This window comes from Elephas maximus, chromosome 15, assembly GCF_024166365.1.
Source record: "Elephas maximus indicus isolate mEleMax1 chromosome 15, mEleMax1 primary haplotype, whole genome shotgun sequence".
NCBI classification, from domain to species: domain Eukaryota; kingdom Metazoa; phylum Chordata; class Mammalia; order Proboscidea; family Elephantidae; genus Elephas; species Elephas maximus.
Window position 1 is genome coordinate 58156673 of NC_064833.1, and position 14299 is coordinate 58170971.

General features: G+C 39.1%; 1 pseudogene; it reads left to right on the plus strand.

The window, feature by feature from the left end:
• The first annotated feature begins 9661 nt into the window (after positions 1–9661).
• LOC126059102 (uncharacterized) lies at positions 9662–9761 on the plus strand (annotated as a pseudogene).
• The last annotated feature ends 4538 nt before the right edge of the window (positions 9762–14299 follow it).

The following is a 14299-nucleotide window of genomic DNA, read 5'->3' on the forward strand; positions in this document are numbered from 1 at the left end:
TCTTATGCATATACCCAAAAGAATTGAAAACAAGAACACAGACACATGTACACCAATGTTAGTTGCACCGTGATAAACAATAGCTTAAAGATGAAAATGGCCCTACTACCCATCAACAGATGAATGTATAAATAAAATGTGGTATATCCATACAATGGAGCATTATTCAACTATAAAAGGAAGTGAAGTTTTGACATGTCACCACACGGATATTAACCTTGAAATTATGCTGAATGAATTAAGCCAGACACAAGTGAACAAGTATTGCATGATTCCACTTTCATGAAATATCTAGAATAGGTAAATCTACTGAGATAAAAGGTTAGTGGTTACAAAGGGATTGGGAGGATTAGGAAATGAAGAAAAAAAAAAGGAAGAGGGAAACGTGTGGGCATGGATCTTCAGGGTATCTAATCGGAGAGGAAGACAGTCTGGCTAGATAGAGAAGAATTAAAAATGAAGAAAAAATACATTCTTTTAATTTACACATTTCACTTTTCAAATAAGCTCATTCACTGAGAGGACCTGACCTTATCTTTCATAGATAATTTAATTTAAAAATATCAAAAATAATTTCTTCTTATTGCTAGAACACAACCTCTATCATAAAACTTGAGAAAACATTTATGGTTTCTATTTTGTTTTTAATTGTATTTACCTTTGTTGTTTTCAGGTATTAAAATTTTGAGGTCATTTGGGTTAGGAATTATTACTCTCATCACCAACTTCAGTGTGGAACAAAATTCAGTAACTTACCTGTTTTTTTTTTCCCACAAATAGTACATGAGAATGACAAGCAGACCTCTTTATCCATTACTGTAATTCATACTGGACTGATGGTGAGATTGCAAGGTCCAGAGAGGAGAGTATGTTTAAAGAAGCTAATTAGCCCATATCCAAACTGAGGGCTTTCACTTTCTGTTTTTACCCTTCTTGTTGTTTAGTACACACTTCAAGCTCAATATATAATGGTCATCACCTTCTATTTAACTCTAGTGGTCTCAAGTCATTTTGAGATAAGAAAATTTTCCGAGATAAGATGAGGAGGAAAAGAAACTAACATTAGTTAGCATCCATTATAGACCAAGAAAAACGTTAGATGATTTAGAATAGTCAATGCTATTTTTCTGGATGCAGTACTAGAAGTGCTCACTAGTCTATGTCAAGAGATTTGGAAGACAGCTACCTGGCCCACTGACTGGCAGAGATTCTTATTTATGTTTATTCCAAAGAAAGGGTATACAACTGAATGAGGAAATTATCAAAAAATATCACTAATATTACATGCAAGTAAAATTCTGCTGAAGATCATTCAAAAGAGGTTGCAGCAGTGCATCAACAGGGAACTGCCAGAAATTCAAGCTGGATTCAGAAGAGGACGTGGAACCAGGGACATCATTGCTAATGTCAGATGGATCCTGGTTGAAAGCAGACAATACCAGAAAGATGTTTACCTGTGTTTTATTGACTATGAAAACACATTTGACTGTGTGGATCATAACAAATTATAGATAACATTGCAGAGAATGGGAATCCAGAACACTTAATTGTGGTCCTGAGGAATATGTACATGGATTGAGAGGCAGTCGTTCAAACAGAACAAGGGAATATTACATGGTTTACAGTAAGGAAAGTTGTGGGTCAGGGTTGTATCCTTTCACCATATTTATTCAATCTGTATGCTGAGCAATAATCTGAGAAGCTGGACTATATGGACAAGAATGGGGGCATCAGGATTGGAGGAAGACTCATTAACAACCTGCATTATGCAGATAACAGAAGCTTGCTTGCTGAAAGTGAAGAGGACTTGAACCACTTACTGATGAAGATCAAAAAATACAGCCTTCAGTATGGATTACATTCCAACATAAAGAAAACAAAAATCCTCACAACTGAACAAATAAGCAACATCATGATAACTGGAGAAAAGATGGAAATTGTCAAGGATTTCATTTTACTTGGATCCACAGGCAACACGCACGGAAGTAGAAGTCGAGAAATTAAACACATTGCATTGGGCAAATCTACTGCAAAAGACTTCTTTACAGTGTTAAAAAGCAAAGATGTTACCTTGAAGGCTAAGGTGCGCCTAACCCCCTCCAGAAAAATAAAAAATCAAATGTGTTGCTATCATTGATGTGGAGTCAATTCCAACTTAGAGACACTATAGGACAGAGTAGAACCTCCCCACAGGGTTTGCAAGGAGCAGCTGGTGAGTTCAAACTGCAGACCTTTTGGTTAGTAGCCAAACTTAACCACTGGTGCCACCAGGGCTCCACACCTGACCTAAGCCCTGGTGTTTTCAATCCCCTTATATGCATGTGAAAGCTGAACGATGAATAAGGAAGACTGAAGAACTGACGCCTTTGAGTTGTAGTGCTGGCAAAGAATATTGAATATACCGTGGACTGCCAAAAGTACGAACAAATCTGTCTTGGAAGAAGTACAGCCAAAATCCTCCTTAGAAGGAAGGATGGAGAGACTTTGTTTCACACACTTTGGACATGTTATCAGGAGGGGCCAGTCCCTGGAGAAGGACACCATGCTTGGCAATGTAGAGGGTTAGTAAAAAAGAGGAAGACCCTCAATGAGATGGATTGATACAGTGGCTGCAACGATGTGCTCAAGCGTAACGATCATGAAGATGGTGCAGTATTGGGCAGTGTTTCCTTCTGCGATTTGAAACTGACTCAACATCACCTCACAACAACATGCCATTCTCTTGGACCTCTATAAATTATGAAATATTGACCCTATTTCTCCGAGGATAAAATTGAGGCTAAAATGAATTGTTATATTATTTTAAAATCAAACAGATAATATGAGGTATAACTGTGACTTAAAAACCAAATCTATGCTTTGTCTACAACTCTAATGCAAACTTCTGAGATTCAGTAACCACTGAGACTACAGTGGTTTTCTATTGCTGTGTAACAAATTACCACAAATGTAGCAGCTTAAAACAACATACATTTATTATCTCACAGTTTTCACGGGTCAAGAGTTTGGACACAGCTTACTTACTGGGTCCTATGTTCAGAGTCTCACAAGCTGAAATCAAGATGTTTGCCGAACTGCGTACCTTTATGGATCATGGGGTCTTTTTCCAAACTCATATGGCTGTTGGTACAACTGACTTCCTTGCCTTTGTAGGACTGAGATGTCCATTTTCTTGCTGGCTGTCAGTCAGTGGCAGCTCTCAGCTCCTGGATGCTAATTGTAGTCCTCTGACACATGGCCTTCTCACAGGCCCTCTCACGACTGAATAGCAGCTAACTCAACCCCAAATAATTATGAAAACAACATCAGACAAACACCAACCGAGGGTCGCTTTGCAAAGCACCTGACCAGTACTCCTCAAAACTGTCAAGGTTATCAAAAGCAAGGAATGTCTGAGAAACTGTCAGAGCCGTGTGAAGCCTAAAAACACATGTCAATTAAATGTAACATAGTATCCTGAATAAGATCCTGAAAGAGAAAAAGGACATTAGGGATAAACAGGGAATCTGAGCAAAGTATAACTTCAGTAAATAATAATATATCAATATTGGTTCATTAATTGTGACAAATGTACCATACTACTCTAAGATGTTAAAAATAGAGGAACCTGGGTGTGGAAGAGACTCTCTGTGCCATCTCTCACAATGTGGTTGTAAATCTAAATCTATTCTAAAATTTTAAAAAGTATATTAATAAAAAGCCATCACAAAATAAAAGTTTTTTTTTAATGCCTTGGCTCCACTGACTTAATTCACCAAACATTTCTTTGGAACAAGTCTGTATGTATTCCACTATGATCAAGGCACACTAGGAAAATGTTCTGTAAGTCCACATCTGGGGGCTTTTATGTATGTATATATATAAAATATATAATTATATATATTATATAATATATATAATTAAAGAAGGCGTAAAAAATGTAATAATAGGAACATAATCACATGCCACTTCAGAGGAGAATGAGACGATCTTTGGCTACTAATGAAAGAATATTTTGTTATATTTAAGTTTTCTGACATTTATTAATGATACACATTTTTGTTCTCAATTAATATCATTAATACTTTAAGTTATACATTAAAATATTTCCATGACAGTATAAGGTATAATGCATCAGTGCACCTGAAAGTATACTCAGCGACACTTAACATTTGAACGTTTGAATCTGGGTCAACTTATTTCTTCTTTTTCCTTTTAAGGGTGCTGGAACATATGTGTTCCTGCTACATTTTCCACCCTTGGAGGTTTGTTGGCAGGCGTTTGAGCCTCTTTAGTATGTTCTGTTGTGGCAGATACTAGTGCAATTGCCTTGGTAGATACTAGTGCAAATGCCTAAAAGACAAGGAAATTGGTCTGCACCACACTTGAGTGTTGAGAGCTATTCTTATGAGGGGATGCTTCTCGGAGGAGTGATTATGTGAAAAGTTGGTGTCTTTTGGCTTCTGTACAGTGACATAAGGCTTGCAAGTATGTTTACTATTCCTTTGTGTTATTGGGAACGTACAGCTACCAGCATTAGGAAATATTCAAGTAAATGAGTTATTTTTTTCATGAAAACATTTCGTGATGCACTTCCTGGGCCATGGTACTTTGACTGAAGGGTGAACCACAGGAGTGACCTCATTACTGAGCTGAAGGGGTGTCTGGGGACCATACTTTCAGGGTTTCTCCAGTCTCTGTCAGGCCAGCAAGTCTGGTCTTTCTTTTTGAGTTAGAATTTTGTTCTACATTTTTCTCTACCTCTGTCTGGAACCCTCTATTGTGATCCCCGTCAGAGAAGTCAGTGGTGGTAGCCAGGCACCATCTTGTTGTTCTGGACTCAGTCTGGTAAAGGCCATGGTAGATGTGGTTCATTAGTTGTTTGGACTAATCTTTCCCTTGTATCTTTTGTTTTCCTTATTCTTCTTTGCTCCAGAAGTGGTAAGACTAGTGGGATATCCTAGATGGCCACTCACAGAATTTTAAGACCGCAGACACTGCTCACCAAAGTAGAATGTAGAACATATTCTCATAAACTATGTTATGCCCATTAAACTAGATATTCCCCAAGATCATGGTCCCCACAGCCCTCAGGCCAGCAATTTGGTCCCTCAGGGAATCTGGATGTGTCTATGGAGCTACCATGACCTTGCCCAGGACAGGTTGTGCTGGCTTCCCCAGTATTGTGTACTGTCTTACCCTACAACAAAGTTTCCACTTATTTATTGTCTATTAAGCATTTTTCCATCCCCATCCCTTCCCTTCCTCGTAACCATCAAAGATTGTTTCTTTTTGTGTGTAAACCTTTTCGTGAGTATTTACAGTAGTGGTCTCATACAATATTTGTCCTTTTGTGAATGACTAATTTCACTCAGCATAATGTCCTCCAGATTTATCCATGTTATAAGATGCTTCACAGATTCATCATTGTTCTATATCTTGTGTAATACTCCATTGTGTGTATGTATCACAGTTTGTTTATCCATTCATCTGTTGTTGGGCATCTAGGTTGTTTCCATCTTTTTGCTATTGTGAACAATGCTGAAATGAACATGGCTGGACATAGGTCTGTCCGTGTGATGACTCTCATTTGTCTAGGATACATTCCTCAGAGTGAGATTGCTGGATCATATGGTATTTCTATTTTGAGCTTTCTAAGGAAACACCATATCGTTTTCCAAAATGGGTGTATCACTTTGCATTTCCACCAGCAGTGCATAAGAGTTCCGATCTCCCTGCAGCCTTTCAAACATCTTTTGTTTCCTGTTTTATTGATTCCTGCCATAATGCCGGGATAAGATGGTATCTCACTGTGGTTTTGATTTGCATCTCTCTGATGGGTAGAGATTGTGAGCTTTTCCTCATATGTCTGTTGGCCACTCGAGTGTCTTCTTTGGTGAAGTGTCTGTTCATTTCCTTTGCCCATTTTTTAATTGGATGATTTTTTTTGTTGTTGTTGTAGAGGTGTTGGATTTTCTTATAAATATTAGAGATTAGACCACTGTCTGATTTGTAATAGCCAATTTTTTTTTTTTTTCCCCAGTCTGTAGGTTCTCTTTTTACTCTTGGTGAAGTCTTTTGATGAGCAAAAAGCATTTAATTTTTAGAAGATCCCAGTTATCTAACTTATCCCCTGGAGCTTGTGTGTTCTTGGTTGTGGTTTGTATCCTGTTAATGCCGTGTATTAGGGCCTCTAGCATTGATTCTATTTTTTCTTCCATGAACTTTATAGTTTTTGCTTTATGTTTAGGTCTTTGATCCATTTTGAGTTAGTTTTTGTATATGGTGTGAGATATGGGTCCTGCTTCATTTTTTTGCAGGTGGACATCCAGTTTTGCTTGCACTGTTTGTTAAAAAGACTGTCTTTTCCCCATTTGATGGACTTTGGGCCCTTGTCAAAGATCAGGTGACTGCAGGTGGATGGATTTACATCTGGGTTCTCAATTCTGCTCCATTGTTCAATGTATCTGTTGTTGTACCAGGGCCAGGCTGTTTTGACTACCACAGCTGTGTAGTAGGTTCCGAGATCAGGTAGTGTGAGTCCTCCTACTTTATTCTTGTTCTTCAATAGTGCTTTACTTTTCGGGGCCTCTTACCTTTTCATATAAAGCTAATGATAAGTTTTTCCATCTCTTTAAAGAATGTTGTTGGGGTTTGGATCAGGATTGCATTGGGTAGAATTGTCATTTTCACAATGTTGAGTCTACCTATCCATGAGTATGGTATGTTCTTCCATTTATGACTATCTCTTTTGGTTTCTTGCAGTAGTGTTTTGTAGTTTTGTTTGTATAGGTATTTTACATCCCTAGTTAGATTTATTTCCAAGTATTTTATTTTTTTAGGGGCTATTTTTAAAAATGGTATTGTTTTCCTGATTTCCTTTTCATCAATTGCTTTATTGGTGTATAGGAATCCAACTGATTTTTTGTATGCTCTCCTCTGCTGAATCTTTCTATCAGTTCCAGTAGTTTTCTCATGGAGTCTTCTGGGCTATCTACATATAGTATCATATCATCTGCAAACAGAGACAGTTTAACTTCTTCGTTACCAGTTTGGATGCCCTTTATTTCTGTTTCTTGCCTTATTGTTCTAGCTAGGACTTTCAACACAATGTTATATAGGAGTGATGTTAAAGAGCATCCTTGTCTTGTTCCTGTTCTCAAGGGGAATGTTTTCAGTCTCTCTCCATTAAGAATGATGTTGGCCATTGGTTTTGTATATATGCCCTTTATTTTGTTGAGAAATTTTCCTTCTATACATATTTTTTTCAGAGATTTTATCAGAAATGGGTGTTGGACTTTCTTAAGTGCTCTGTCTGCATTGATTGAAATGATCGTGTGATTCTTTTTCATTTTATTTATATGGTGGATAATGCTGATTGGTTTTCTAATATTGAACCATCCTTGCACCTGGTATGAATCCTACTTGGTCATAGAGTATTATTTTTTTGATATGCAGCTGAATTCTATTGGCTAGAATTTTGAGAATTTTTGCATCCATATTCATGAGAGGTATTGGTCTGTAATTTTCTTTTTTTGTGGTGTCTTTGCCTGGTTTTGGTATCAGGGTTATGCTGGCTTCATAGAATGAATTTGGAAATATTGCTTCCCTTTCTATGTTCTGAAATAATTTGAGTAGTACTGGTGTACACTCTTCTCTGAATGTTTGGTTGAATTCTCCAGTAAAGCCACCTAGGGCAGGGATTTTTTTTGTTGGGAGTTTTTTTTTTTTTTTTTTTTTTTTACCTCTTCAGTCTCGTTATGGGTCTGTTTAGATTTTCAGCATCATTTTGTGTTTGTTTGCATAGGTAGTGTGTTTCTAGAAATCTGTCCATTTCCTCTAAGTTTTCAAATTTGTTGGAGTATAGTTTTTCATAATACTCTGTTTGATCCTTTTCATTTCCATTGGGTCTCTTGTAATATCACCCATTTCATCTTCTTATTTGGGTTATTTGCATACTATCCTGTTTTTCTATGCCAATTTGGCCAGTGGTTTGCCGATTTTGTTGATCCATTCAGAGAACCAACTTTTATTGATTCTTTCTATTGTTTTTCTATTCTCTATTTATTTCTGCTCTGATCTTTATTGTTTCCTTTCTTCTGGTGAGTGTGGGCTTTCTTTTGCTGTTCTCTATTTGTTCAAGTTGTGTAGCTAATGTTTTGATTTTGTCCTTCTCTTCTTTGTGTGTATCTATTGCTATAAATTTACCTCTGAGGAATGCCTTTGCTCCCAAAGGTTTTGGTACGGTGTATTTTCATTTTTGTTTGATTCTAGGAATTTTTTGATTCTAGCTCTGATTTCTTCTATTACCCAGTGGGTTTTAAGCAGGGTGTTATTCAGTTTCCATGTAATTGATTTTTTTCCCTTACTCTTCCTGTTGTTCATTTCTACTTTGATGGCATTGTAGTCAGAGAAGACACTTTGTATTATTTCAGTATTTTGGATTTTGTTGAGGGTTGCTTTGTGGCCTAAGATGTGGTCTATTCTGGAGAACATTCCATGTGCACTGGAAAAGCATGTGTACTTTTGCAGCTGGGTGTTCTATATATGTCTATATGGTCAAGTTGGTTGATTGTGTACTTTAGCTATTCTGTATCTTTGTTGAGTTTGTTTCCAGATGTTGTGTCCTTTAATGAGAGTGGTGTGTTGAAGTCTCCTTCTATTACTGTGGAGCTGTCAATTTCTCTTTTCTGTGCTGTTAGAGTTTGTTTTATGTACTTTGAAGCCCTGTTATTGGGTTGTTTGTGGCACATACTAGGGCTGACACAGTGGGCCAGGAATCAGTACCAGGCAGGTTCTGGTAGACTGTGGCTGAGTTGCTCAGAGGTGTGATGATCAGCGCACAGTGCAGGTAGGCAGGAACATTGCTCAGAGGTGTGATGATCAGCGCACAGTGCAGGTAGGCAGGAACAAGGGGGTAGGTTGTGATGTATGAGGTAGTATGTGTATGGAAAAGAGGAGAGAGAAACACAGCCAAAAACAAACAAAGGAAAAAAAATACACCCCCACTCCAAAAAAAAAAAAAAAAAAAGAGTGCAAAGGGAGCTTGCCATTGGAGTGGAGAGATGAGAACCCGAGAAATGCAAAGAAGCAAATAAAAAAAAAAAAAAGAAAAAAAATTAGATAAAAATTTGTAAAAGAAAACATATGAAAAGAAAAGCCTCAAGGGGTCCCACCAGTGCAGCCACGAAGACTGAGGAAAACTCCCGGGTTGCACTGTATAGCCTGGCTAGGGGGGCACAGGTGTTATATAGCACCAGGTATTCTGGATACTGGAAAAGGAGGTAAGCACAGACAGATGAGAACTGAGAAATGAAGAAAGACAGAAAAGGAAAGAGAGAGAGAGAAAGAGGAAGGAAGGAAGGTAGGAAGGAAGGAAGGAAGGGAGAGAGGGAGGGAGGGAGGGAGGGGAGAGAGAGAGAGAAAGAAAAGAAGGAAGGAAGGAAGGAAGGAAGAAAGGAAGGGAGGGAGGGAGGGAGGGAGGGAGGGAGGGAGGGAGGGAGGGAGAGAGAGAGAGAGAGAGAGAGAGAGAGAGAGAGAGAGAGAGAGAAAGAAAGAAAGAAAGAAAGAAAGAAAGAAAGAAAGAAAGAAAGAAAGAAAGAAAGAAAGAAAGAAAGAAAGAAAGAAAGAAAGAAAGAAAGAAAGAAAGAAAGAAAGAAAGAAAGAAAGAAAGAGAGATTGCTTGCTTTGCCAGCACATATACTAAAATTGGAATGATACAGAGATTAGCATGGCCCCTGCATAAGGATGACACGCAAATTTGTGAAGCGTTCCATATTTTTTGCTCCACTGGAGAGTTCTACCAAACTTTCAGAGATGAGTTAATACCACTACTACTAAAGGTATTTCAGAGCATAGAAAAGGATGGAACACTACCAAACTCATTCCATGAATCCAGCATATCCCTGATACCAAAACCAGGTAAAGACACCACAAAAAAAAAGAAAGAAAATTACAGACCTATATCCTTCATGAAATTAGATGCAAAAATCCTCAACACAATTCTAACCAATAGAATTCAACAACATATCAAAAAAATAATTCACCATGACCAAGTGGGATTCATACCAGGTATGAAGGCATAGTTCAACATTAGAAAAACAATCAGTGTAATCCACCATACAAATAAAAGGCAAGAACTACATGATCTTATCATTTGATGTAGAAAAGGTATTTGACAAAGTCCAACACCCATTCACGATAAAAACTCTCAGCAAGATAGGAATAGAAGGAAAATTCCTCAGCATAATAAAGGGCATTTATACAAAGCCAAAAGCCAACATCGTGTTTGAGAACGGAAACCAGACAAGGATGCCCTAGATCACCACTCTTATTCAACATTGTCCTTGAGGTCCTAGCCAGAGCAATTAGCGTAGATAAAGAAATAAAGGGCATCCAGATTGGTAAGGAAGAAGTAAAGTATATCTATTTGCAGATGACATGATTTTATACACAGAAAACCCTAAAGAATCCTCAAGAGAACTACTGAAACTAATAGAAGAGTTCAGTAGAGTATCAGGATACAAGATAAACATACAAAAATCAGTTGGATTCCCCTACACCAACAAAAAGAACATCGAAGAGGAAATCACCAAATCAATACCATTTACAGTAGCCCCCAAGAAGATAAAATACTTAGGAATAAATCTTGCCAGAGACTTAAAAGACCTATACAAAGAAAACTACAAGACACTACTGCAAGAAACCAAAAGAGACCTACATAAGTGGAAAATATGCCTTGCTCATGGATATGAAGACTTAACATTGTAAAAATGTCTATTCTACAAAAAAAACAATCTATAGATTTAATGCAATTCCAACGATATTTTTTTATGAGATGGAGAAACAAATCATCAACTTCATATGGAAGGGAAAGAGGCCCTGGATAAGTAAAGCATTCCAGAAAAAGAAGAACAAAGTAGGAGGCCTCACGCTACCTGATTTTAGAATCTATTATACGGCCACAGTAGTCAAACCAGCCTGAAGCTGGTACAACAACAGATACATAAACCAATGGAACAGAATTGAGGATCCAGATATAAATCCATCCACATATGAGCAGCTGAAAAGGCTGTTAAATGGGGAAAAGACAGTGTCCTTAACAAATGGTGCTGGCAGAACTGGGTATCCATCTGCAAAAAAATGAAACAAGACCCATACCTCATACCATGCACAAAAACGAACTCAAAATGGATCAAAGACCTAAATATAAAATATGAAATGATAAGGATCATGGAAGAAAAAATAGGGACAATCCTGGGAGACCCAATACCCGTGCCATTGACCTAATACATGGCATAAATAGCATACAAAACATTACTAATCTTGTAAAAACACCAGAAAAGAAACTAGATAAGTGGGAGCTCCTAAAATCAAACACCTATGCTCATCAAAAGACTTCACTAAAAGAGTAAAAAGATGACCTACAGACTGGGGAAAAGTTTTTAGCTATGACATTTCCGATCAGCATCTGATCTCTAAAATCTACATGATATTGTAAAAACTCAACAACAAAAAGACTAATAACCCAGTTTAAAAAAGGGCAAAGGACATGAACAGGCAGTTCACTAAAGAAGACATTCAGGCAGCTAACAGATACATGAAGAAATGCTCACCATCATTAGCCATTAGAGAAATGCAAATCAAAACTATAAAAAGATTCCATCTCACTCCAACAAGGCTGTCATTAATCCAAAAAACACAAAATAATAAATGTTGGAGAGGTTATGGAGAGACTGGAACACTTATACACTGCTTGTGGGAATATAAAATGGTACAACCACTTTGGAAATCGATTTGGCGCTTCCTTAAAAAGTTAGAAATAGAATTACCATAAGATTCAGTAATCCCACTCCTTGGAATATATCCTAGAGAAATAAGAGCCTTTACACGAACAGATATATGCACACCACTGTTTACAGTAGCAAAAAGATGGAAGCAAACAAGTACCCATCAATGGATGAATGGATAAGTAAATTATGGATTATTCACACAATGGAATACTCCGCATAGATAAAGAACAATGATGAATCTGTGAAACATTTCATAACATGGAGGAATCTGGAAGGCATTATGCTGAGTGAAATTAGTCAGGTTCAAAAGGACAAATATTGTATGACACCACTATTATAAGAACTCAAGAAATAGTTTAAACAGAGAATAAAATATTCTTTGATGGTTAAGGGAGTGGGGAGGGAGGGAGGGAGGGAGAGGGGTATTCCCTAATTAGATAGTAGACAAGAACTATTTTAGGTGAAGGGAAAGACAGCACACAATACAGGAGAGGTCAGCACAACTGGACTTAACCAAAAGCAAAGAAGTTTCCTGGATAAACTGAATGCTTCGAAGGCCAGTGTAGCAGAGGCAGGGTTTTGGGAACCATGGTTTCAGGAGACATCAAGGTCAACTGGCATAATAAAATCTATTAAGAAAACATTCTGCTTCCCACTTTGGAGAGTGGCATCTGTGGTCTTAAAAGCTAGCAATTGGCCATCTAAGACACATCAATTTGTCTCAACCCATCTGGAGCAAAGGAGAATTAAGAGCACCAAGGACACAAGGTAATTATGAGCCAAAGAGACAGAAATGGCCATATAAATCAGAGACTACATCAGCCTGAGACCAGAAGAACTAGATGGTGCCCAGCTACAATCGATGACTGCCCTGACAGGCAACACAACAGAGAACCCCTGAGGGAGCAGGGAGCAGTGGGATGCAGACCCCAAATTCTCGTAAAAAGCCCAGACTTAATGGTCTGACTGAGACTAGAAGGACCCCAGAGGTCACGATCCCCAGACCTTTTGTTAGCCTAAGACAGGAACCATTCCCAAAGCCAACTCTTCAGACAGGTATTGGACTGGACTATAAGATAGAAAATGACACTGGCGAGGAGTGGGCTTCTTGGATCAAGCAGACACTTGAGACTATATGGGCAGCTCCTGTCTGGAGGGGAGATGAGAAGGCAGAGGGGGACAGAAGCTGGCTGAATGGACATGGAAATAGGGGGTGGAGAGAAGGAATGGGCTGTCTCATTACGGGAAGAGTAATTAGGAGTATATAGCAAGATGTACAGAAACCCTGGTGGCTTAGTGGTTAAGTGCTATGGCTGCTAACCAAAGGGTCGGCAGTTCAAATCCTCCAGGTGCTTCTTGGAAACTCTATGGGGCAGTTCTTCCCTGTCCTTTAGGGTCGCTATGACGGAATCGACTCCATGGCACTGGGTTTGGTTTGGTTTGTTAGCAAGGTGTATATAAATTTTTGTATGAGAGACTGACTTGATTTGGAAATTTCACTCAAAGCACAATAAAAATTAAAGAAAAGAAAAGAAATGCCCCAAGGGATCCCACCTCCGCAGCTGCGCAGATTGGGGGAATGAGTCCAAGGCCGAGCAGTGAGCCCAGCTAGAGGGGGCTCCAAAGTGGAAAAAGAGAAAGGAAACAAACAATACAGAACAAAGCAAAACACGCAAAAAAAAAAAAAAAAAAAGAAGCCCCAGGGATCCCACCAGTGTGGCGTCACAGGCCAGGGGAGTGGATCTCCAGTTGAGAAGGGCGTCACAGCCTTTTAAGAAGCAGCAAGGATGGCACAGGAAGCCAGGTGCTCGAGAGAAAGGAGAGGGATGTGGTGAGAGGCACATAAGAAACCAGAAGAGTCTGAGAGAAGCTGTAGCAGCTCAGAGAGCCAGCCAATTTCGATGAGACAAGTATCAGCGGCCCTGCCCGGGGTGGAAGCAGTTGCCTCCTGGCCAAGAGACTGCAGCTGTCGGGAAGCAAAGGAAGCCGAAGGGGAATTGGAAGAAGGGTGGTGGTTAGGAAAGCCTATAGTGCTCTTTACTGCACGCTCTGTCCCCTGCCGGGAACTTTGTGAAGCTGCTTTCCTATACTCCCGTCCGCAGATCTGCGATGTGGGTGGGGTGAATCCAAGCTGCATGGACACTTCACTTCCTGGCCGGGTGAACCACTGCAGCCAGTCAGGAAGATTGGAGGTAGAGCAGCAGGAAGAGGATAAGCATGGGAAAGCATGTATCCCTGGTTACCGGGTGCTCTGCCTCCTGCTGGGAGCTCCGTGAAGCTGCTTTCCGGTGCTCCCTGCCAGCGGATCTCCCACAGGAGTTCAAGATGGCCAATTTCTGCTGCCTTAGCTGATAAGGAACCTGGCAAGTGTCTCTCCTCACTCTCAGTCCTCTGTTAGTTTCTTATTCCATTAGGTGTTTGGCTGAGTTCTTTATCTCTTTGTTTAACACTTCAGTTCTAGGAATGATGTTTGTTTGATTTACTAGTTTTTCAGCTCTTTGCTGTGGAGGTATGGCTTGGTGCTTCTG